The sequence below is a fragment of the Giraffa tippelskirchi genome, chromosome 13 (genome assembly GCF_054371585.1).
Source record: "Giraffa tippelskirchi isolate mGirTip1 chromosome 13, T2T-mGirTip1v1.2.pri, whole genome shotgun sequence".
NCBI classification, from domain to species: Eukaryota; Metazoa; Chordata; class Mammalia; order Artiodactyla; family Giraffidae; genus Giraffa; species Giraffa tippelskirchi.
The window spans coordinates 77680272-77704305 of NC_137287.1; the positions used below are offsets into that span (position 1 = coordinate 77680272).

General features: G+C 42.7%; 1 protein-coding gene across 50 annotated transcripts in view; it reads left to right on the forward strand.

Moving 5' to 3' along the window:
• Window positions 1-802: 802 nt before the first annotated feature.
• The window catches only part of ZNF438 (zinc finger protein 438), a 183289-nt gene continuing 160057 nt past the window's right edge, over window positions 803-24034 (forward strand). For 18 of the 50 annotated variants that reach the window (XM_081553879.1, XM_081553882.1, XM_081553906.1 and 15 more), the window contains exon 1: window positions 803-977. The gene's annotated coding sequence lies outside the window, so the exon portion shown is untranslated. Of the gene's footprint in view, window positions 1457-1495; window positions 1772-24034 lie in introns of all 50 variants that reach the window. The other 32 variants (XM_081553878.1, XM_081553908.1, XM_081553891.1 and 29 more) reach the window with 6 other exon arrangements.

Here is a 24034-nt window from a genome sequence, read left to right on the forward strand (position 1 = left end):
TTGGCGCAAGAAAATGTCACCAGGTGAGGAGGTGGAAAGTTTACACGAGCGAAGACGCGTAAATATTTTGTTTATACAGATCATCGTCTGCTAAAGCTAATATAGTGGAACCCGTGCAAAAGTTGGAAATTTAGTAGGAAGGGGAAAGACTAAAAACTCAAGTAAAACGTTAGAACACCCGCCAGGACAGGGCGGGGTCGCGGGGCGCCAGTCCTGCCTCCAGCTGGAGCCGGAAGGGCGGACCCCCCAGGGGGCGGGGCCAAGCGGAGGGGGGGTGGCCCCGTTGGGGAGGAGCATACTGGGCATGGGCGGGGCCGACCACTTGGGGCGGAGTCGGGGCGGGGCGGCATAGGAGCAAGGGCTGGTGGGAGACCTGAGCGCTCCCGGCGAAGGGGGCCGCAGCACCTGATGGAGAACAAATGGCTGCTTCCGCACGTGGAGAACTTTTAACGAACACGTGAGGGAAGAAAGGCAAAGTCTGTGGAAAATTTACCTCACAACCCTGGCGTCCAGCCCCAGCCCCTTGGCGACACCCTGTTTACTGTGTTCCCAGGGTCTTTGCCCACTCCCATTGTTGCCTCGCCCCTGGCCCCACGGCTAGAGCACAGCTCTCTCAAGCAGCCCCCGCCCTCCGCGACCTGGTTTGGGAAACCCTCCAAGAGGCAGCCACGCGGGCCGTCTGCGCCTGCTCCGCGCCCAGGGCCTCGCGGCGGGGCGTGGCCGTTGAGGAAGGGGCGTGTCTCCTGCCGGCGCGCGGGGGGCGGTGCCCTGCTGCCTGACCTGCCCAGGCGCCGGGTCCTCTGACGTCACCTCGCCGTGACGCGTACGCGGTCGGATAACTGTAAGTTTCTGAGGACTCCTGAAGCTGCTTGGGCCTCCGGGGCTCGCCCAGCTGTTCGCACACCAGGAGTCGGTGGTGGCCTTGGGTTCCGCCCCTGGGGCGGTCCGGGGAGCCGCCGAACGCGGTGACGGGACAGGTACCCGCCTGGGGCGGGAGAGCGCTCTCCGTGGCGGGCGGGGCAGCAGTGCGAGCAGGCGAGGCCGCGCCCCAGGAGACTCGCACGGTCTCCCTGGGGACCGCAGTAGAGGCTAGAGAACGGGGAGTCCAAGGGAAGAGCCTATTTTCTCTCTTCCTCGTAGAGAGGACTGAATTCCATCTGCCCTGGAGTTTGACATGTTGAGTCAGCGGTGCAGGGTTCCTGGAGAGACCCTCTCATAACTGGGCTTCCTTTGGGGTCCCGGCAACTTCCAGATAGCTGAGGGCGAGCTGCAGGGATGGCCACTTGCTGCCTCAGTTTTCTTTTTGTGTAAAATGAAGGCATAGCGGCCTCTGACCTCCCTAATGGGCATCTCCCAGGGCCGGGAGCGTGGTGAGAGGTAACCTTGCCAGGAGAAGACAAGACAGTCGGTTATTCTGAGAATGATGACCAGCGACCATCTGACAGAGGTCTTGTAGGTAGGGAATGTTTTCAAAATTTTGCCTTCTTTCCTTCAGCCCATCTAATCACGGACAACACTTGAACCGGACCACAAATCTGAACTCTTGTCTCTGAGCTTGGTGGACAGGGGTCAAGAAATCACTGGTACCAGTATCGCAGTGTTCTCAGCAATTAAAACGCTCCCTTGTCTGGTGTTGTAGAGAAAACGGAGCGTCCTGGAATGAGCACAGTATACTCAACACAGACACATTGTGTTTTAGGGGTTGTTGATGTGTCAGTTTGGAATATCACCTCATCATATGTTGCTGCTTGACTTTCTTGGCTTGCCAGAGGTTGGTGCATTTTTGATGAGTTAGTGCTATACTATGAAACTTCTCAAATTCAGGAGCAAGTGTTTGTTAAGAACTTTGAAAGGAAGAATATTGGGCGCCCCTAGGGTGTATTTATTCAGGAAATTGAATACAAACATTTCTGTAAATTCAGCTCAGGGGCCCAGTACCCTTCCATCCTAGTTTGAAGAGCCTTAGAAAGCAAGGGTTCTGATTTTTGTTTCTGATAGTTACTAGATTTGTGTCCAAAGAGAAGTCACCCAAGCTGGGACCTTTCTTTTTCTCCCTAAAATGGGAGATGATAGTATATGTACTGTTTCTTTTTTGAGGATCAGACGCGATCATGAAAATGAAAGGCTGGCTAAGTATTACTAAGAAACTCCGGCCCGTCCACTAACCTGGATAGGAGATGTGTGCTTTCGAAGTCAGGTTCTGAGTCAGAACTACAAATAGAGCAGCAAATAGACGAAGTCGCCAACCTGGGGGAGCTCGTGGTCCAGGGGGTATCAGGCATCAAAGAATAAGTACATAATGTTATTTCAGATGATGGTAAGTGCAGTGAAGTCAAGGAAGACAAGAACAACAGTGGGAGTACAGGGCAGGTTGTTTGACATGGGGTCCATCAGGGAATACATTTAGGAGGAGGTGGCTTTGAATTGATGGAAGTGAGAGGAAGAACCTGAGGTAAGAAATTTTCAGGCAGGCATAATTGTAGCAGTAAACTCTAACCTAGAGCTAACTATGTGAGGCATTCTTCCAAACACTAAATTAGATTTTTACAACCTTCTGAGATGTGTATTCATATCTCCAATTTTTATTATACATGAGGATACTGGTGCACAGAAATGTTACGGATGTGCTCATGGCTTCCCAGGTGGCTCAGTGATAAAGAACCCGCCTGCCAATGCAGGAGATGCGGGTTCTATGCTTGGGTTGGGAAGATCCCTTAGAGTAGGAAATGGAAACCCACTCCAGTATTCTTGCCTGGAAAATTCCATGGACAGTGGAGCCTGGAGGGGTGCAGTCCATGGGGTTGCAAAGAGTCGGACACAGCTGAACAACTGAGCACACATGCTTGCTGACAGAGCTAAAATGTGATAGAGTCAGTATTTGAATGAGGGTAACTCGACCTGAGTCCAGACTTCAGAGGACTGTATGGTACTGTCTTGTGACAGGAGCGACAACAGTGGTCTGAGCTGGAAGGAAGCCTGAGATGGCCAAGGCGTGGCAAGGGGAGAGTGTTTAGAACAAGGCAAGGAAGGGAGAAGGTGGTGGCAAGTGATATTGGAGGGCCAGCAACTAGGGGGACCCTTGTGGGCTAAGGGGGCAGAGGTGTGTGAAGACGCTACTCTGAATGTGATGGGAAACTACAGGGAGCCTTGCATCAAGGGGATAGCATCTGATTGCAGTTTTCTTGGAGGGAGAATTAGCAGTAGGGTTGTGGAGTGGGAAGTATTCAAAGTGGGGAGGTGGGAGTCTCTTACCGTCACCTAGGGAGAGATGGCAGGGGTTTGGGCTAGGGGAGATAGTTGGCGAGATGATGGTATATTGTCAGTCATAGTATACTTTTGATGCTAGAAGTTGGAGTGTGAGAAGGGGGAGAAGTAATGATTTCTCTGGTTTTAGGCTGAAACAGCTGGATGGACAGTAGTGCTGTTTCCTGAGAAGGGAGGAAGGGGTTTGGGAGGACAACCATGAATTCTGTTTTGGACAAGTTATAGATACACTCCATAGACATAGTAACAGGCTTCCCAGGTGGCACTAGTGGTAAAGAACCCGCCTGCCAGTGCAGGAAATGTAAGAGATGCGGGTTTGATTTCCTGGATTGGGAAGATCCCCTGGAGGATGGGATGGCAACCCACTCCAGTATTGTTGCCTGGAGAATCCCATGGACAGAGGAGCCTGGAGGGCTGCAGTCCAGAGTGTTACAAAGAGTTGAACACGACTGAAGTGACATAGCATGCACATGCAGGCAGACATAGTAACAGCAATCCCAGTGCTGGTAATAGCAGTAAGCTCCATGTCAGTGTGAACTGTGTGCTTGGCTGGGTTTGAAGCACTTTTACACATGTTAATTCTTATAATTCTTACGACAGTTGTGTGTGTGAAGGAGCCACAAAAGAAGCCTGCCATCTCCTAGCGTGGGAGTGATGGAGCTGGGATTCAGACCCAGGCAGTCTTGTTTCAAAATCCGTGCAATTCACCCCTGTAACTCCCACCAGAATGACACATTGAACAGGCTCTTGGATGTAGGAATGTGGAACTCAGAGGAATTGGTCAGGGCTGAAGACACACATTTGTATTTCTGAAAAGAAAGCCTGCTTTTGTTCCTCATTATCTTGTTTCAGCATCACAGTAGTTTAACCTCACATTAATCCAAGGCTATGCCCCAACCACTAATGCTGAAGAAGCTTAAGTTGAATGATTTGATTCTGTGAAGATCTACAAGACCTTCTAGAACTAACACCAAAAAAAGATGTCCTTTTCATCATAGGGGGTTGGGATGCAAAAATAGGAAGTCAAGAGATACCTGGAGAAACAGGCAAGTTTGGCCTTGGAGTAAAATGAAGCAGGGCAAAGGCTAACAGAGTTTTGCTGAGAGAATGCACTGGTCATAGCAAACACCCTCTTCCAACAACACAAGACAGCTCTACACATGTACATCACCAGATGGTCAATACCTTAGTCAGATTGATTATATTCTTTGCAGCTGAAGATGGAGAAGCTCTGTACAGTTAGCAAAAACAAGACCTGGACATGACTGTGGCTCAGATCATGAACTCCTTATTACAAAATTCAGGCTTAAGTTGAAGACAGTAGGGAAAACCACTAGACCATTCAGGTATGACCTAAATCAAATCCCTTGTGATTATACAGTGGAGGTGACGAATAGATTCAAGGGATTAGATCTGGTAGACAGACTGCCTGAAGAACCATGGACAGAGGTTTATAACATTATACAGGAGGCAGTGACCAACACTATCCCCAAGAACAAGAAATGCAAGAAGGCAAAGTGATTATCTGAGGAGGCCTTAGAAATAGCTGAGAAAAGAGAAACAAAAGGCAAAGGAGAAAGGGAAAGATATACCCAACAGAATGCAGAGTACCAGAGAATAGCAAGGAGAGATAAGAAAACCTTCTTACAGTGAACAATGCAAAGAAACAGAGGAAAACAATAGAATGGGAGAGACTAGTGATCTCTTCAAGAACATTGGAGACACCAAAGGACAGGGAAGCCTGGCATGCTTCAGTCCATGGGGTCGCAAAGAGTCAGACACAACTGAGTGACTGAACAATAACCACCACCACCAAGGGAACATTTCATGCAAAGATGGGCACTGTAAAGGACAGAAACAGTAAGGAGCTAACAAGCAAAAGAGATTAAGAAGAGGTGATAAAAGTACACAGAGGACCCTTGATGCAGCCCTCAGATTCTATGAAAAACCTCACCTCTGGAGAATCCCAGGGGACCCTCAAGGACCCCCCCCCAACATTGCTATAGTCAGATGGCATCAAGTTCCCTCTGAGGGCCAAAGTTTTTATGTTGGCAGATGCTGTTGTCAAAAACTGGTTGTGCTTTCTGGCAATGCACTGACCGTATAGAAATCCCTATATGTAAATCCCATGTTAACTCATTAAATTTCAGTTGGAAAGGAGGCATTGTGTAGATGAAATATATGTAGGGAGTCAGGCTGTCCAGTGTGCAAACTGCAAGGCAATTGATGTAGTTGGATTCAGAGACTAGAGGAGGCATAGAATACTACTGGTATGTGTGCAATTGCATAAATATTAAATTATGTTTTTGAAGCCCATTTTCATTCCTGGAGCTCAGATTTCATTTGCTATTGCTGTATTCTTTATATACCCAAGGACATCGCCTCAGGGTGGCAAGCTCTTTAAGGAGATTTTATGCTTATATCCATGTATTATAGAATAAAACTTTAGTTTACTTCAAAAAAAAAGAATACACAGAGAAACTATAAAAGAAGAGTCTTAATGACACGGATGACCACGATGATGTGATCACTCACCTAGAGCCAAACATCCGAGAGTGTGAAATCAAGTGGGCCTTAGGAAGCCTTACTACAAACAAAGCTAGTGGAGATGATGAAATTCCAGCTGAGCTATTTCAAACTCTAAAAGTTGAAGCTATTAAAGTGCTGCACTCAATATATGAGCAAATTTGTAAAACTTAGTAGTGGCCACAGGACTGGAAAAGGTCAGTTTTCATTCCAATCCCAAAGAAGGGCAATGCCAAAGAACATTCAAACTACTGTACAATTGTGCTCACATGCTAGCAAGGTAATATTCCAAATCCTTCAAGCTGGGCTTCAGTAGTATGTGAACTGAGAACTCCCAGATGTGCAAGCTGGGTTTAGAAAAAACACAGAGGAACCAGAGATGAAATTGCTAACATCAGTTGGGTCATAGAAAAAGCAGGGGAATTCCAGAAAAACAACTACTTCTGCTTCATTGACTATGCTAAATAAAGCCTTTGACTGTGTGGATCACAACAAACTGAAAAATTCTCAGAGATGGGAATACCAGATCGCCTTACTTGTCTCTCGAGAAACCTGTATGCAGGTCAAGAAGCAGCAGTTAGAACTGGACGTGGAACAACAGACTGGTTCAAAATTGGGAAAGGAATACATCAAGGCTGTATGCTGTCACCCTGTTTATTTAGCTTATATGCAGAGTACATCATGTGAAATGCCAGATTGGATGAATCACATGCTGGGATCAAGTTTGCCAGGAGAAATATCAACAACCTCAAATAAGCAGATGCTACAGAGGATGAGATGGTTGGATGGCATCACTGACTCAATGGACATGAGTTTGAGTTAACTCCGGGAGTTGGTGATGGACAGGGAGGCCTGGTGTGCTGTGGTCCATGGGGTTGCAAAGAGTTGGACACGACTGAGTGACTGAACTAAACTGAACTGAACCAATCTAATGGCAGAAAGTGAAGAGGAACTATAGAGCCTCTGGATGAGGGTGAAAGAGGAGAGAGAAAAACCCAGCTTAAAACTCAACATTCAAAAAACTAAGGTCATGGCATCCAGTCCTATCACTTCGTGGCAACTAGATGGGGAAAAAGTGGAAACAGTAACACTCTATTTTCTTGGGCTCCAAAACCACTGTGGATGGTGACTGCAGCCTAGAAGTCAAAAAAGACACTTGCACCTTGGAAGAAAAGCTATGACAGATCCAGACAGAGTATTAAAAAGCAGAGACATCGCTTCAATGACAAAGATCCATAAAGTCAAAGCTCTGGTTTTTCCCGTAGTCATGTATGGATGTGAGAGTTGGCCCATAAAGAAGGCTGAGTGCTGAAGAATTGATGCTTTCCAATTGTGGTCCTGGAGAAGACTCTTGAGAGTCCCTTGGACAGCAAGGACATCAAACCAGTCAATCCCAAAGGAAATCAACCCAGAATATTCATTGAAAGGACTAATGCTGATGCTGAATCTCTAGTACTTTGGCCACCTGATGCAAAGAGCCAACTCACTGGAAAAGACCCTGATGCTGGGAAAAAAAGATTGAGGGCAGGAGGAGAAGGGGGTGACAGAAGATAAGATTGTTAGATGGCATCACTCATTGGACAGGAGTTTGAGCAAACTCTGGGAGTTACTGAAGGACAGGGAAACCTGGTGTGCTGTAGTTCATGTCATCTCAAAGAGTTGGACAGGACTTAGCGACTGAACAACAGCAACAAGCCTTGAATGGCAAGAGTAGAAAGGAACACTGGCTAACTGGCCTTTCATTATTTGATTCTGTTCAGGCAGCCCATATCCCATATTCCCTTTCTGTGAGGTTGCAGAGGGTGAGGTCTGTATTTCTCCTTCTCCATCTCTAGTTCCTGCCGTGGAGTAGATATTAGGGATGACTTTATATGCAGAACATTGGCTAGGTGTGAGGAGTTCGGAAATGAATAAAACATAGCTCTCCTCTGGAGGAGCAGAGTGTGAGAAAGGGCCTGTGAGAATACAACTAGAGGAGGCTAAATGCAGAAATGCATGCCGATGAGTTCATCCTGGAACATGCGTGAGGGGTGGGGCAGGAAGGGGTCAGAGGAAAGACGGAATGTCTCAGCAATCGCAGGATCAATTTGAGGCTCCCCGGGAGTCTGTTTCAAGAAAAGAATGACTCGAAACCTTGCCTAGCGTACTATATTTGTGTTAGTTTTATTTGGCAACCGTGTAATTATTGCCAAATGAAATACAATTTGATATTTGAATATCACGGTGGAGTGATGAGTTTTTCCAGTTCTGTTACCTCAGTGTTGACAGGGCTCGCTAGTAAAATAAAGGAGTTGGCCTGAAATGTTGCAGCTTGCATAATAGAGGACCACGGAGGGGTTGTGTGAAATATTTAGGCAGGTTTCCATTGATTTCAGTGAATTGTGCCAAAGTTGCACACATTGGAGTAAATTTGAGTTTCTCTGCTGATCATCTTTAACACTGGGTTATATTTTTTTGCCTGAGAAAGAGGATCTGGTGATATTTGTCATGAGCAGAATTATAGATTATATATCTTATATATGGAACAATGTGGAAACATAGGAATTTGAACAACACACACAAAAATAGGTATCTTATTTCTCTGAGTCTCTTTCAGGGCATACTATAACCTACACACATTTATCACAATTGTATTACTTCCTAATATGCATATTTCAAATGCAAACCATGAAAGATTATATAAATTTACACCATTGTAGATTTCATGATTAATTTCTAAGCTTTTCTGCTACAACATGTACAATTATATTTTGTTTAGCTTTTTTAGCTTTCAGCAGCAGAGTTGATCTGAATAACGAAGTCCACCAGAACTCTTAACAGGAACCTGCTACAAGTTTGAAAGTGAAAGATGTGCTGTCTCATGTTGCAGCTCACAGAATTTTAACTCTGCTATTGCAGTGTCTCTAAACTTAGTGGAGTTGATGTGATTATTATTATTTTTTTAAACCACAATTGGAGTTAGCTTCCTTAAGAACATTAGACATGGTATAAAGTAGAATTGTGTCTACAGTGGCCTATTGATGGCTCATGCTTTGTCATTTTTTAAGTTCAGACTCTGGGAGAGCAGGCTGTGGGTGCATGCTAACTTGCTTCAGTTGTGTCCAACTCTTTGTGAACCCATGGACTGTAACTCTCCAGGTTCCTCTGTTCATGAGCTTCTCCAGGCAAGAATTCTGGAGTGGGTTGCCGTGCCCTCATCCAGGTGATCTTCCTGACCCAGGGATCAAACCTGCATGTCTTACGTCTCCTGCATTGGCAGGCAGGTTCTTTACAACTAGTATCACCTGGGCAGCCCTGGAGACCAGGCTGACAGTTATTTGTATCAGGTAGCTCCCAGCAGAGGGGGGTGGTGATTAGCTCTTGTATTTGATGACAACAGAAGTCACTCTCACACTGACCAGGTGAAATATAGCATTCTAGATAACTTACTGTGATTGCATTTAAAATTTATATTTACCTAGGCAAAATTAACGGGCTTCCCCGGTGGTTCAGATGGTAAAAAATCTGAAATGCGTGAGACCCAGGTTCGATCCCTCAGTTGGGAAGACCCCCTGGAGAAGGCATTGGCTACCCACTCCAGTATACCCACTCCAGTATTCTTGCCTGGAGAAGTCCATGGATAGAGGAGTCTTTTGGGCTACAGTCTGTGGAGTCGAAAAGAGTCAGACATGACTGAGTGACTAACACTTTCACTACTATGCTAAGAGTACCAGTGTAAGTATATCGAAATTATTTCTTGTAGAAATTCACATGTCTTACCCAGTGATGGTGTATACTAGGCATTTAATATAATTCTTAAAATTCTACTTCTTATGGTTTCTTTTTGCATTTTACCATCAACATATATGTATTAAATATCTACAGTAATTAGCTGAATACTAATTTGTGTACTTTTACTTAATATTTTAAATGTTTGACTATGTTTAATAATTTAAATAGATAAGTAGCACTTAATTTTGATTCATTTCATATTTGGTTGCTTAGAAATCAAAATCTTGAGGCTTGATTTTTTTTTTCCATATAATCACTAATGAATAATAATTAGTAATTCTGGTAGAGACTAAGCTTTGGTGACTGGTTAAGTTGTTACCCCAAAAGAACTCCCAAGAAGGAAATTCTAGAGAGAATTAAGCAAAAAAATAGCATGTTGATGGAAGAGAATTAAACCATAACTCCCTCCTGTACCTATAATTCTCCTACAGACAGCATTCTTTTACTGAGCTCTTATACTGCAAAACTGTTAGCTCTCAACTGCATTCTAATCTGTCAGTCTCAGAATGTGGTCCACTGGAGAAGGGAATGGCAAACCACTTCAGTATTCTTGCCTTGAGAACCCCATGAACAGTATGAAAAGGCAAAAAGATAGGACACTGAAAGATGAACTCCCCAGGTCAGTAGGTGCCCAATGTGCTACTGGAGATCAGTGGAGAAACAAATCCAGAAAGAATGAAGGGATGGAGCCAAAGCAAAAACAACACACAGTTGTGGATGTGACTGGTGATAGAAGCAAGGTCCGATGCTGTAAAGAGAAATATTGCATAGGAACCTGGAATGTTAGGTCCATGAATCAAGGCAAATTGGAAGTGGTCAAACAGGAGATGGCAAGAGTGAACGTCGACATTCTAGGAATCATCAAACTAAAATGGACTGGAATGGGTGAATTTAACTCAGATGACCATTATCTACTACTGTGGGTGGGAATCCCTTAGAAGAAATGGAGTAGCCATCATAGTCAACAGAAGAATCCGAAATGCAGTACTTGGATGCGATCTCCGAAATGACAGATGATCTCTGTTCATTTCCAAGGCAAGCCATTCAGTATCACGGAAATCCATATCTATGCCCTGATCAGTAATGCTGAAGAAGCTGAAGTTGAATAGTTCTATGAAGAGCTACAAGAATTTTTAAAACTGACAATCAAAAACGATGTCCTTTTCATTATAGGGGACTGGAATGCAAAAGTAGGAAGTCAAGAAGCACCTTGGAGTAACAGGCAAATTTGGCCTTGGAGTACAGAATGAAGCAGGGCAAAGGCTAATAGAGTTTTGCCAAGAGAACACACTGATCATAGCAAGCACCTCTTCCAACAACACAAGAGAAGACTCTACACATGGACATCATCAGATGGTCAACACCTAAGTCAGATTGATTGTATTGTTTGCAGCCAAAGATGGAGAAGCTCTATACAGTCAGCAGAAATAAGACTGGGAGCTGACTGTGGCTCAGATCATGAACTCCTTATTGCCAAATTCAGACTTAAATTGAAGAAAGTGGGGAAAACCACTAGACCATTCAGGTATGACCTAAATCAAATCCCTTATGATTATACAGTGGAAGTGAGAAATAGATTTAAGGGACTAGATCTGATAGAGTGCCTGATGAACTATGGACGGAGGTTCATGACATTGTACAGAGAACAGAGATTAAGACCATCCCCAAGAAAAAGAAATGCAAAAAAGCAAAATGGCTGTCTGAGGAGGCCTTACAAATAGCTGTGAAAAGAAGAGAAGTGAAAAGCAAAGGAGAAAAGGAAAGATATATACCCATTTGAATGCAGAGTTCCAAAGAATAGCAAGGAGAGATAAGAAAGCCTTCCTCAGCAATCAGTGCAAAGAAATAGAGGAAAACAATAGAATGGGAAAGACTAGAGATCTCTTCAAGAAAATTAGAGATACCAAGGGAACATTTCATGCAAAGATAGGCTCAATAAAGGACAGAAATGCTATGGACCTAACAGAAGCAGAAGATATTAAGAAGAGGTGGCAAGAATACACAGAAGGACTGTACAAAAAAGATTTTCACGATCCAGATAATGACGATGCCATGGTCACTCACCTAGAGCAAACATCCTGGAATGTGAAGTCAAGTGGGCCTTAGGAAGCATCACTACGAACAAAGCTAGTGGAGGTGATGGAATTCCAGTTGAGCTATTTCAAATCCTAAAATGATGATGCTGTGAAAGTGCTGCACTCAATATGTCAGCAAATTTGGAAAACTCGAGAGTGGCCACAGGACTGGAAAAGGTCAGTTTTCACTCCAATCCCAAAGAAAGGCAATGCCAAAGAATGCTCAAACTACTGTACAATTGCATTCATCTCACATGCTAATAAAGTAATGCTCAAAATTCTCCAAGCCAGGCTTCAGCAATACATGCACCGTGAACTTCCAAATGTTCAAGCTGGTTTTAGAAAAGGCAGAGGAACCAGAGATCAAATTGCCAACATCTGCTGGATCATCGAAAAAGCAAGAGAGTTCCAGAAAAACATCTATTTCTGCTTTATTGACTATGCCAAAGCCTTTGACTGTGTGGATCACAATAAACTGGAAAATTCTGAAAGAGATGGGAATACCGGACCGCCTGACCTGCCTCTTGAGAAATCTGTATGCAGGTCAGGAAGCAACAGAACTGGACATGGAACAACAGACTGGTTCCAAATAGGGAAAGGAGTACGCCAAGGCTCTGTGTTGTCACCCTGCTTATTTAACTTACATGCAGACTACATCATGAGAAACACTGGGCTGGATGAAGCACAAGCTGGAATCAAGATTGCTGGAAACAATATCAATAACCTCAGATATGCAGATGACACCACCCTTATGGCAGAAAGTGAAGAAGAACTGAAGAGCCTCTTGATGAAAGTGAAAGAGGAGAGTGAAAAAGTTGGCTTAAAGCTCAACGTTCAGAAAACTGAGCTGATGGCATCTGGTCCCATCACTTCACAGCAAATAGATGGGGAAACAGTGGAAACAGTGTCAGACTTAATTTTGGGGGGCTCCAAAATCACTGCAGATGGTGACTGTAGCCATGAAATTAAAAGACGCTTACTCCTTGGAAGGAAAGTTATGACCAACCTAGACAGCATATTAAAAAGCAGAGACATTACTTTGTCCACAAAGGTCCATCTGATCAAGTCTGTGGTTTTTCCAGTGGTCATGTATGGATGTGAGAGTTGGACTAAAAAGAAAGCTGAGCGCTGAAGAATTGATGCTTTTGAACTGTGGTGTTGGGGAAGACTCTTGAGAGTTCCTTGGACTGCAAGGAGATCCAACCAGCCCGTCCTAAAGGAGATCAGTCCTTGGTGTTCATTAGAAGAACTGATGTTGAAGCTGAAACTCCAATACTTTGGCCACCTCATGCAAAGAGCTGACTCATTTGAAAAGACCCTGATGCTAGGAAAGATTGAAGGCAGGGGGAGAAGGGGATGACAGAGGATGAGATGGTTGGATGGCATCACCGACTTAATGGACATGAATTTGAGTAAACTCTGGGAGTTGGTGATGGACAGGGAGGCCTGGTGTGCTGCGGTTCATGGGGTCACAAAGAGTCGGACACGACTGAGTGACTGAACTTAACTGAGAGACTGAAAGTGAAAGTCACTCAGTAGTGTCCAGCTCTTTGTGATCCCATGGACTATACAGTCCGTGGAATTCTCCAGGCCAGGATACTGAAGTGGGTAGCTTTTCCCTTCTCAAGGTGATCTTCCCAACCCAGGGGTCGAACCCAGGTCTCCCATATTGCAGGCAGATTCTTTATCAGCTGAGCCACAAGGGAAGCCCCAGATGTGAAATAAATACTGGAATGTTGTAGTGAGGCTATAGCTCAGTGAATCTCAGCTGGGTATGACTTTGTCCCCTCCCCCAACTCTCCCTGGGATCATTTGGCACAGGCTGGAGACATTTTTAGTTGTCCCAGCTGCGTGTATGTTGGCGAGGTAGGGGTGAGAGGCACATTGCTCCTGGCATCTAGTTAGTGGAGGCTAGGGATGCACCTCAATAACCTACGGTACTCTGGGGTGACCCCAACATTAAAAAATTATTTAGGTTAGGAACTTCCCTCGTGGTCCAGTGACTAAGAATCTACCTTCCAATGCAGGGGATGGAGTTCAGTCCCTGGTCTGGGAACTAAGAGCCCACATGCTTCGGGGCAGCTAAGTTCACAAGCCACAATGAAGACGCAATACAACTAAAATAAATAAAGTAAAAAGGACTTCTTTTTTTTTTTTAATTATCTGCTGATGTTGAGAAACCCTGCAGTGTATAGCTTGCTTTCTTTTTCTCTTTTTCCTGTTGCTCTAGAAATTGAAGTAGTAGTTGTAAATGGCAAACACCCGACTTGAACAAAAGATGTTGTTGAACTGCTTTTCGTTCTTTGGAGAGCTGAGGTCATTTGGTTCATTTATTGTACGGAAAAGAATGCTTGTAGCTAATAGCCATGTGGTGGCCAGTGTGTCTAGCATTTGGGGTATGATTTTTGGCATGACATTTTTTTTCTTACTAAAACTAATTTGATTGGGGTATTATATAATCCTGGATTATAATAGGTTTGCTCGTATGAATCCTCTTTATTTTTGTATGTATGTAATTAATTATCTCCCAGTTACACGGGTTTTTGTATGTTTGACAGATTTTCAAATTCATTTTCAGATTCATTTTCATATGTGATGGTTATAAATAGTTCAGGAAATGTGTAGGGTATCCATTCCCCAACTATTTGGCAGATGAGGAAACAGATTTAGATCAAATGACTTGTCATGTGTGTTACATAGCAAGTTAGTGACCAGACCAAAGTAAGTAGAGGACTCAGAGATCTGGTTGTTAGGACCTTTTTTTTCCTAATGACTAGGAATGTGCATTTTTAATTAATTTATATTTACTTATGTTTTGGCTACACTGCACGGCCTGTGGGATCTAGTTCCCTGACCAGGGATAGGACTCGCGCCCCCTACATTGGGAACCACTGGACCACCAGGGAAGTCCCTTTAGGACATTTAAAAAATTGCTAGTTTTTGTTATCTCTTTTAATCTTTCTGATAGTCCTGTGAAATAATTCGTATTTTATAGAGGAGGAAATGGTGTTCACAGATACTAAGGAACTTATTCAAGGTCACCAAACACATCATAGAGTTTTTACTGTTTCCACCGAGCTGTGCTCCCTCTCCTTGGATTCTTCTCTGTAAATGAATTTGACAGTTTCTGGATAAATTCACCAAGTCTCTGCCTAACCTTACTAAGTTAGGCCTCTTGACCCTGCAGGTGAGGGAAAATTCTCCTCCACCCTCTTTGGGTCTCTGGCTAGGCCTAAGGATTAAACTGACATAAAACAGATTAACAGGAGAAAAACATACACATTTTGTTAAACTTTGACTTATAGACAGGGGCTGTCACAAGAGAATGAAGACCTGAAGAAGTGACCAGAGCCGGAAACTTTTGCACATTTTAGACACATGATAAATTTGTGAAGCATTGACAAGACAAAGGGGGTGTGGGGCAGAGATAGTAAGTGGTGAAGAGATAATGGCAAGATAAGGATTACTGTCCTAAGCTTTGTTTGTACAGCTTTCCCAGCCCCCAGTCCCCCACCTCTGCTGATAAGACTGTTTTCCTTCCTCCTGCTATGGGGAAGGTACCTTTCACGTGGGAGTTTGATCTCTTGCTCTCAGGAAGGACAAAGGAGTCTCAGAGTGTCTTTCTGCACCTGCTATTTCTTAAATGTCTTTAATTCAAAATAATGTGTCAGGATTATTTTGGGGTGACGTGGTTTCCTTCAACACCTAGTCAAATGTTCATGTTGTCACTTGAGTCAATTAGTATTTCAGTGTTTGTAATCCTACTCTGATCAGACTTGAGTGGATGCTTCACTGAGCTTTGAGAAGCCATAAGGTAGCAGTAGTGGCTATTTAGAATTTATTTTTTGAGAACACTAAGGCCAGAAGCAGCACAAAGACAGCTCTCAGCTGTATTTGAGTATACTTGGGTCATGCAACCCTCTTGCACAATTCACTTTGCCTATCTGATTAGAGGGATTTCTATTTGGGATAGGATTCCCATTCATTCTAATATTCTAATTAGAACCCTTATTAGTCTCTTTTGTTGTTGTTGTTCAGTCACTAAGTCGTGTCTGACTCTTTGCAACCCCATGTACTGCAGCTTGCTAGGCTTCCCTGTCTTTTACTATCTCCCTGAGTTTGCTCCAACTCACATCCATCGAGTTGGTGATGCCATCCAACCGTCTCATCCTCTGTCTCCCTCCTTGTCCTCTTGCCTTCAATCTTTCCCAGCATCAGGGTCCTTTCCATTGAGTCGGCTCTTTGCATCAGGTGGCCAAAGTACTGGAGCTTCAGCCTCAGCCCTAGTCCTTCCAATAAATAGTCAGGGTTGATTTCCTCTAGGATTGACTGGTTTGATCTCCTTGCAGTCCAAGGGACTCTCAAGAGTCTTCTCCAACACCACAGTTCAAAAGCATCATTTCTTGATGCTCAGCCTTCTTTAGGGCTTCCCTCATAGCTCAGTCAGTAAAGAATCTGCCTGCAATGCAAGAGACCCGGGTTTGATTCCTGGGTTGAGAAGATCCTCTGGAGGAGGAAGTGGCAACCCGCTCCAGTATTCTTGCCTGGAGAATCTCATGCACAGAGGAGCCTGGCAGGCTACAATCCATGGGGTCTGTAAGAGTCAGACACGACTTAGCGACTAAACCAACAGCCTTCTTTGTGATACTGATGTCTCACATCAGTACATGACTGCTTGAGAAGCTATAACTTTGACTATACACACCTTTGTCAGCAAAGTGTCATCTCTGCTTTTTAATATGTTTTCTAGGTTTGTCGTTTTTCTTCCGAGGAGCAAGTGTCTCAATTTTGTGGCTGCAGTCATCGTCCACAGTGATTTTGGAGCCCAAGAAAATGAAATCTGACACTGTTTCCACATTTCCCCCATTTATTTGCCACGAAGTGATGGGCCAGGATGCCATGATTTTCGTTTTTTGAATATTGAGTTTTAAGCCAAGTTTTTTACTCTCCTCTTTCACGTTCATCAAGAGGCTCTTTAGTTCCTCTTCACTTTCTGCCATTAAAGTGGAATCATCTGCATATCTGAGGCTGTTGATATTTCTCCCAGCAATCTTGATTCCAGCTTGTGAGTCATCCAGCCCAGCATTTCCTGTGATGTACTCTGCATATAAGTTAAATAAGCAGGGTGACAATATACAGCCTTGATGTACTCCTTTCCCAATTTTGAGCCAGTTTATTGTTCCATGTCCCATTCTAACTGTTGCTTCTTGTTCTACATACAGGTTTCTCAGGAGGTAAGGTGGTCTGGTATTCTCATCTCTTAAGAATTTTCCAGTTTTTTGTGATCTATACAGTCAAAGGCTTTAGCGTAGTCAGTGAAGCAGAAGTAGTTGTTTTTCTGGAATTCCCCTGCTTTTTAATACTCCATCTAGGTTTGTCATAGGTTTTCTTCCAAGTTGCAAATGTCTTTTAATTTCATGGTTGCAGTCATCATCCCCAGTGATTTTGGAGCCCAAGAAAATAAAGTCTGTTACTGTTTGCACTTTTTCCCCATCTATTGGCCATGAAGTGATGGGACTGGATGCCATGATCTTAGTTTTTTGAATGTTGAGTTTTAAGCCGGGTTTTTCACTCTCCTCTTTTACCCTCATCTAGAGGCTCTTCAGTTCCTCTTTACTTTCTGCCATTAGATTGGTATCATCTGCTTATTTGAGGTTGTTGATATTTCTCCTGGCAGTCTTGATTGCAACATGTGATTCATCCAATCTGGCATTTTGCATGATGTACTCTGCATATAAGTTAAATAAAGAGGGTGACAACATAGAGCCTTGTTGTACTCCTTTCCCAATTTTGAACCAGTCCATTCTTGGATGTCCACTTCTAACTGCTGCTTCTTGACCTGTTTATGGGTTTCTCAGGAGACAGGTTAGGTGATCTGATACTCCCATCTCTAAGAATTTTTCAATTTCTTGTGATCCACACAGTCAAAGGCTTTGGCGTAGTCAATAAGCAGAAGTAGATGTTTTTTTGGCATTGCCCTGCTTTTTCTGTGATCCAGCAGATGTTGGCAACTTAATCTCTGGTTCCTCTGCTTTTTCTAAATCCAGCTCATACATCTGGAAGTTCTCAGTTCAGGTACTGTTGAATCCTAGCTTGGAGGATTTTGAGCATTACCTTGCTAGCATGTGAAATGAGTACAGTTGTATGGTCATTTGAACATTCTTTGGCATTGCCTTTCTTTGGTATTGGAATGAAAACTGCCCTTTCCAGTCTTGTGGCCACCACTGAGTTTTCCAAATTTGCTGGCTTATTGGGTGTAGCACTTTAACAACATCCTCTTTTAGGATTTGAAATAGCTCAGCTGGAGTTTCATCACCTCTACTAGCTTTGTTTGTGGTAATGCTTCCTAAGGTCTATTTCATTCTCCGGGATGTCTGGCTCTAGGTGAGTGACCACAGCATCATGGTTATCTGGGTCATTAAGAGCTTTTTTTTTTGTACAGTTCTTCTGTGTATTCTTATCATCTCTTCTTAATCTCTTCTGCTTCTGTTAGGTCCTTGCATTTTTGTCCTTTATTGTGCCCATCTTTGCATGAAATGTTCCCTGTTTAGCCGTTGTTTATGTCAAATTGAGACAGTTCCTCTTACTTTTTCTCCATGCTGACGTAAACCTCAAGCTGACTTGACTTCAGCAACAAATCAAATGATAATGTAATGGTTGGGCTTGTTTTCCTTTTTGAAACATTTAGAGTTCATCATACTCTAAATGAGTACATACAACATTTTTGTGAGAGAGTAGGAACTGGGTATACTCTTTGTTTTCTAGATTGAAAAATTTAAGAAGAGATGATCCATTTATCCAGATAATTAAATTGCAAAGGTAAGATTTAGAATTTAGGTTTTCAGATTTTAAAAAACCAAGCCACACTGTCATTTCTGTTAGATCAAAGAGAATGTCTACTTAAGTTTTTGATCACTTATCTTTTTGTTTGAAGACTATTTGATGATATTCACTTCTCTCTCTCTCTTTTTTTTTTTTGGCTACACCATAGGATCTTAATTTCCCGATCAGGGTTCAAACCTGCATCCACCCCACTGCAAGGCATATTCTTAACTGGACCACCAGGGAAGTCCCCATAATGATATTCAATTACTGATATACATTTGACTAATTGGAAATATTCAGTTCAGTTTAGTCGCTCAGTTGTGTCCGACTCTTTGTGACCCCATGAATTGCAGAACACCAGGCCTCCCTGTCCATCAACAACACCCGGAGTCCACCCAAACCCATGTCCATCGAGTCAGTGATGCCATCCAACCATCTCATCCTCTGTTGTCCCCTTCTCCTCCTGCACCCAATCCTACCCAGCATTAGGATCTTTTCCAGTGAGTCAACTCTTCGCATGAGGTGGCCAAAGTATTGGAGTTTCAGCTTCAACATCAGTCTTTCCAATGAACACCCAGGATTGATCTCCTTTAGGATGGATTGATTGGATCTCCTTGCAGTCCAAGGGACTCTCAAGAGTCTTCTCCAACACCACAGTTCAAAAGCATCAATTCTTCGGCGCTCAGCTTTCTTCACTGTCCAACTCTCACATCCATACATGACCACTGGAAAAACCATAGCCTTAACTAGACGGACTTTTGTTGGCAAAGTAATGTCTCTGCTTTTAAATATACTATCTAGGTTGGCCATAACCTTCCTTCCAAGGAGTGAAGTTGCTCAGTCGTGTCCGACTCTTTGCGACCCCATGGGCTGTAGCCTACCAGGCTTCTCTGTCCATGGGATTTTCCAGGCTAGTGTACTGGAGTGGGTTGCCATTTCCTTCTCCAGGGGATCTTCCCGTCCCAGGGATCGAACCCAGGTCTCCTGCATTGTAGGCAGACGCTTTACCCTCTGAGCCAGCAGGGAAGCCCCTTCCAAGGAGTAAGCATCTTTTAATTTCATGGCTGCAATCACCATCAGCAGTGATTTTGGAGCCCCCAAAAATAAAGTCTGACACTCTTTCCACTGTTTCCCCGTCTATTTCCCATGAAGTGACGGGACCAGATGCCATGATCTCAGTTTTCTGAACGTTGAGCTTTAAGCCAACTTTTTCACTCTCCTCTTTCACTTTCATCAAGAGACTCTTTAGTTCTTCTTCACTTTTTGCCATAAGGGTGGTGTCATCTGCATATCTGAGGTTATTGATATTTCTCCCGGCAATCTTGATTCCAGCTTGTGTTTCTTCCAGCCCAGTGTTTCTCTTGATGTACTCTGCATATAAGTTAAATAAGCAGGGTGACAATATACAGCCTTGATGTACTCCTTTTCGTATTTGGAAACAGTCTGTTGATCCATGTCCAGTTCTAACTGTTGCTTCCTGACCTGCACACAGGTTTCTCAAGAGACAGGTCAGATGGTCTGGTATTCCCATCTCTTTCAGAATTTTCCACAGTTTATTGGGATCCACACAGTCAAAGGCTTTGGCATAGTCAATAAAGCAGAAATAGATGTTTTTCTGGAACTCTCTTGCTTTTTCGATGATCCAGCGGATATTGGCAATTTGATCTCTGGTTCCTCTGCCTTTTCTAAAACCAGCTTGAACATCTAGAATTTCACGGTTCACGTATTGCTGAAGCCTGGCTTGGAGAATTTTGAGCATTACTTTACTAGCATGTGAGATGAATGCAATTGTGCGGTAGTTTGAGCATTCTTTGGCATTGCCTTTCTTTGGGATTGGAATGAAAACTGACCTTTTCCAGTCCTTTGGCCACTGCTGAGTTTTCCAAATTTGTTGGCATATCTAGTACAGCACTTTCACAGCATCATCTTTGAGGATTTGAAATAGCTCAACTGGAATTCCATCACCTCCACTAGCTTTGTTCATAGTGATGCTTTCTAAGGCCCACTTGACTTCACATTCCAGGATGTCTGGCTCTAGGTGAGTGATCACACCATCGTGATCATCTGGGTCGTGAAGATCTTTTTTGTACAGTTCTTCTGTGTATTCTTGCCACCTCTTCTTAATATCTTCTGCTTCTGTTAGGTCCATACCATTTCTGTCCTTTGTTGAGTCTATCTTTGCATGAAATATTCCTTTGGTATCTTTAATTTTCTTGAAGAGATCTCTAGTCTTTCCCATTCTATTGTTTTCCTCTATTTCTTTGCACTGATTGCTGAGGAAGGCTTTCTTATCTCTCCTTGCTATTCTTTGGAACTCTGCATTCAGATGGGAATATCTTTCCTTTTATCCTTTGCTTTTTGCTTCTCTTCTCTTCCCAGCTATCTGTAAGGCCTCCTCAGACAGCCATTTTGCTTTTTTGCATTTCTTTTCCATAGCGATTTTCTTGATCCCTGTCTCCTGTACAATGTCACGAACCTCTGTCCATAGTTCATCAGGCATTCTGTCTATCAGATCTAGTCCTTTAAATCTATTTGTCACTTCTACTGTATACTCATAAGGGATTTGATCTAGGTCATACCTGAATGGACTAGTGGTTTTCCCTACTTTCTTCAATTTAAGTCTGAATTTGGCAATAAGCAGTTCAGGATCTGAGCCACAGTCTGCTCCTGGTCTTGTTTTTACTGACTGTATAGAGCTTCTCCATCTTTGGCCGCAAAGAATATAATCAATCTCATTTCAGTGTTGACCATCTGGTGATGTCCAGATGTAGAGTCTTCTCTTGTGTTGTTAGAAGAGGGTGTTTGCTATGACCAGTGCGTTCTCATGGCAAAACTCTATTAGCCTTTGCCCTGCTTCATTCTGTATTCTAAGGCTTAATTTGCTTGTTGTGTCAGGTGTTTCCTGACTTCCTACTTTTGCATTCCAGTCCCCTATAATGAAAAGGACATCTTTTTTGGGTGTTAGTTCTAGAAGGTCTTGTAGGTCTTCACAGAACCGTTCAACTTCAGCTTCTTTGGCGTTACTGGTCGGGGTATAGACTTGGATTATTGTGATATTGAATGGTTTGCCTTGGAAACTAACAGAGATCATTCTATTGTTTTTGCGATTGCATCCAAGTACTGCATTTCGGACTCTTTTGTTGAACATGATGGCTACTCCATTTCTTCTATGGGATTCTTGCCCACAGTAGTAGATATAATGGTCATCTGAGTTAAATTCACCCATTCCAGTCCATTTTAGTTTGCTGATTCCTAGAATGTTGACGTTCACTCTTGCCATCTCCTGTTTGACCACTTCCAATTTGCCTTGATTCATGGACTTAACATTCCAGGTTCCTATGCAATATTTCTCTTTACAGCATGGGACTTTGCTTCTATCACCAGTCACATCCACAGCTGGGTATTGTTTTTGCTTTGGCTCCATCCCATCATTCTTTCTGGAGTTATTTGTCCACTGATCTCCAGTAGCATATTGGGCACTTACTGACCTGGGAAATTCATCTTTCAGTGTCCTGTCTTTGTTTCATAAATTCTTTGGCTGGATTTGGAACATTGATGGTATGAGATTATTCGTCTAGCAATCAGAGGAGAAGGAGAAGGAAAAGGATCCCTTTGCTACTACAGTTGCTTATTGGGCAAAAATGATTATATTTAGACTTAAAAGGGGAAGATTCTCAAGTTACCATAAAATTGAATTATTATAACAAAAAGATTTTTCTTTCCTCCATGAAGAAAAATGCTAATAACCAAGTAACCCTTATATTTATTGTGTTATTGAAGGAAGAGACCACACCCAAGTGTAGCTGAATGAAAGCTGAATTTCATGCTTGCTAAACAAGGGAGAACTATGCTTACAGAATATGGTCCTCAAGACAGGCAGAGACGTAGGTAGGATTTTCAGGAAACATGGTGTTTTAGGATTGTTTCTTTTTCCAAAGTGAGTTTAAGGATTGGTTGACCTCTAAACTTGGAGGTTAGGGACTGGCAAGCTATGAGGAGGAAGGGTCTTGAAGCAGGGTAGTTCCTAATCGGAACTGACTCTCTCAGCTGTGTACTTAAGTGGAGATATTGATTAGTGTTTAAGGGTTGCTTGATGGGGCATATTTAAAACCCATTCTTTGTTGTTTCCAGCTTAGGACAAGAGCCAAAGAAGAGTCTTTTCCTTTCTTGAGAGAATAGTTGGAGAATAGTTACTTTAAATTTTCTGTGTTTATGTCAGACCTGAATGTTAGCAGCTGCGCTAATACAGCACCTCTGATTGTGCTTTTCTTCTGAAATTAAAAAAAAAAGTGGAGTGACTACCAGTGGAGTTTCCTGCCCACCAGTCTGAAGATTCTGTAATATTTGGGACCCAGGCAGTCTCAAGGATTTGTTTTATATGTAGTTGAAAAGGTAATAGTGATTTATGGATTACTTTAATGCTTTAAACATTATGGTGAAAACTGTGTTACTTTTATGTTTATCTTTCTCTCTTGTGGGGGTGTGTTGTGGCGTATACCTGCCTTGATGGATGCTGAATTATAGATCTAAAGTTTGTTGTTTTTGCTGTTGTTAGAGGTACATCTAGAAGGGATTACCTTTTGAAAGTTAACTAGCAATTATTCTCAGCATTCTAGCATTTTAGAATGTTTAGGATTATATTGCATGCCTTTTCTATAAGGTAGGCAGAATCATGTTAGTGTCTGTGAATCATTTTATCACAACTACTCTATCATAGTACCATTTTTATAAAGTATTTTGGTTTAATGTTTATTTTAAAATATTCTTATCTTCAGAATGAAATAAAGAGCTATTTATGAGTATTTCCAGAAACTGTGACAAAAAAGTAGGCCTTTTTCTAAATTGACCTCTCATAGTAATATTTTAGTTTTAAAAAATGTTTTTCCTGTGGAGATGTTAAAGTCAGAGGGCATTATTTTTCCTAGAAGTTCAAGAAGGCAAAATAAGTTGTTGGTATACTTTATTTTTTGTATTGAAATTTTATTTAAAATGTCCTACATGCTGTTATTCACAGGAAGTAAGCTCATCATACTTAAAAAAGTATGGATGCTGTGTATATTCTGTTTATATTCTGCCTATATTTCTATCCTTAACCTACAGCTTTTGTGTCTTACTTCTGCCTTCCAGATGGGTACCATCCAGTGCTAAAGCAATATTTGTGATTTAGATAAAGCATATTAATGTGAAAGCTCTTTGAAAATGTCAGGCATGGTCCTTGTTTTTGTTTACAGTCCAAATTTCTGACCTGCTGTGAGAGCTAACCTTAAGAGGTTAATCTTCTCCTAGTATCAAAATTGATGTTATGATATTCTTTATGAAAGAGCTGTTGATTAACTACTAAATGATACTCAGGCATATTCATTCTCAACATTTCACTTTATAAATTTATTCTGAATAAATACTTAGGTTTTCTGGCAGACTCTTCTGTGCCTGACTATGGATTGATGTTTGTTGTTTAGTCACTAAGTTATGTCTGACTCTCTTGTGACCCCACGGGCTGTAGCCCGCCAGGCTCTTCTGTCCATGGAATTCTTCCCAGGCAAGAGTACGGAGTGAGTTGCCATTTCCTTCTC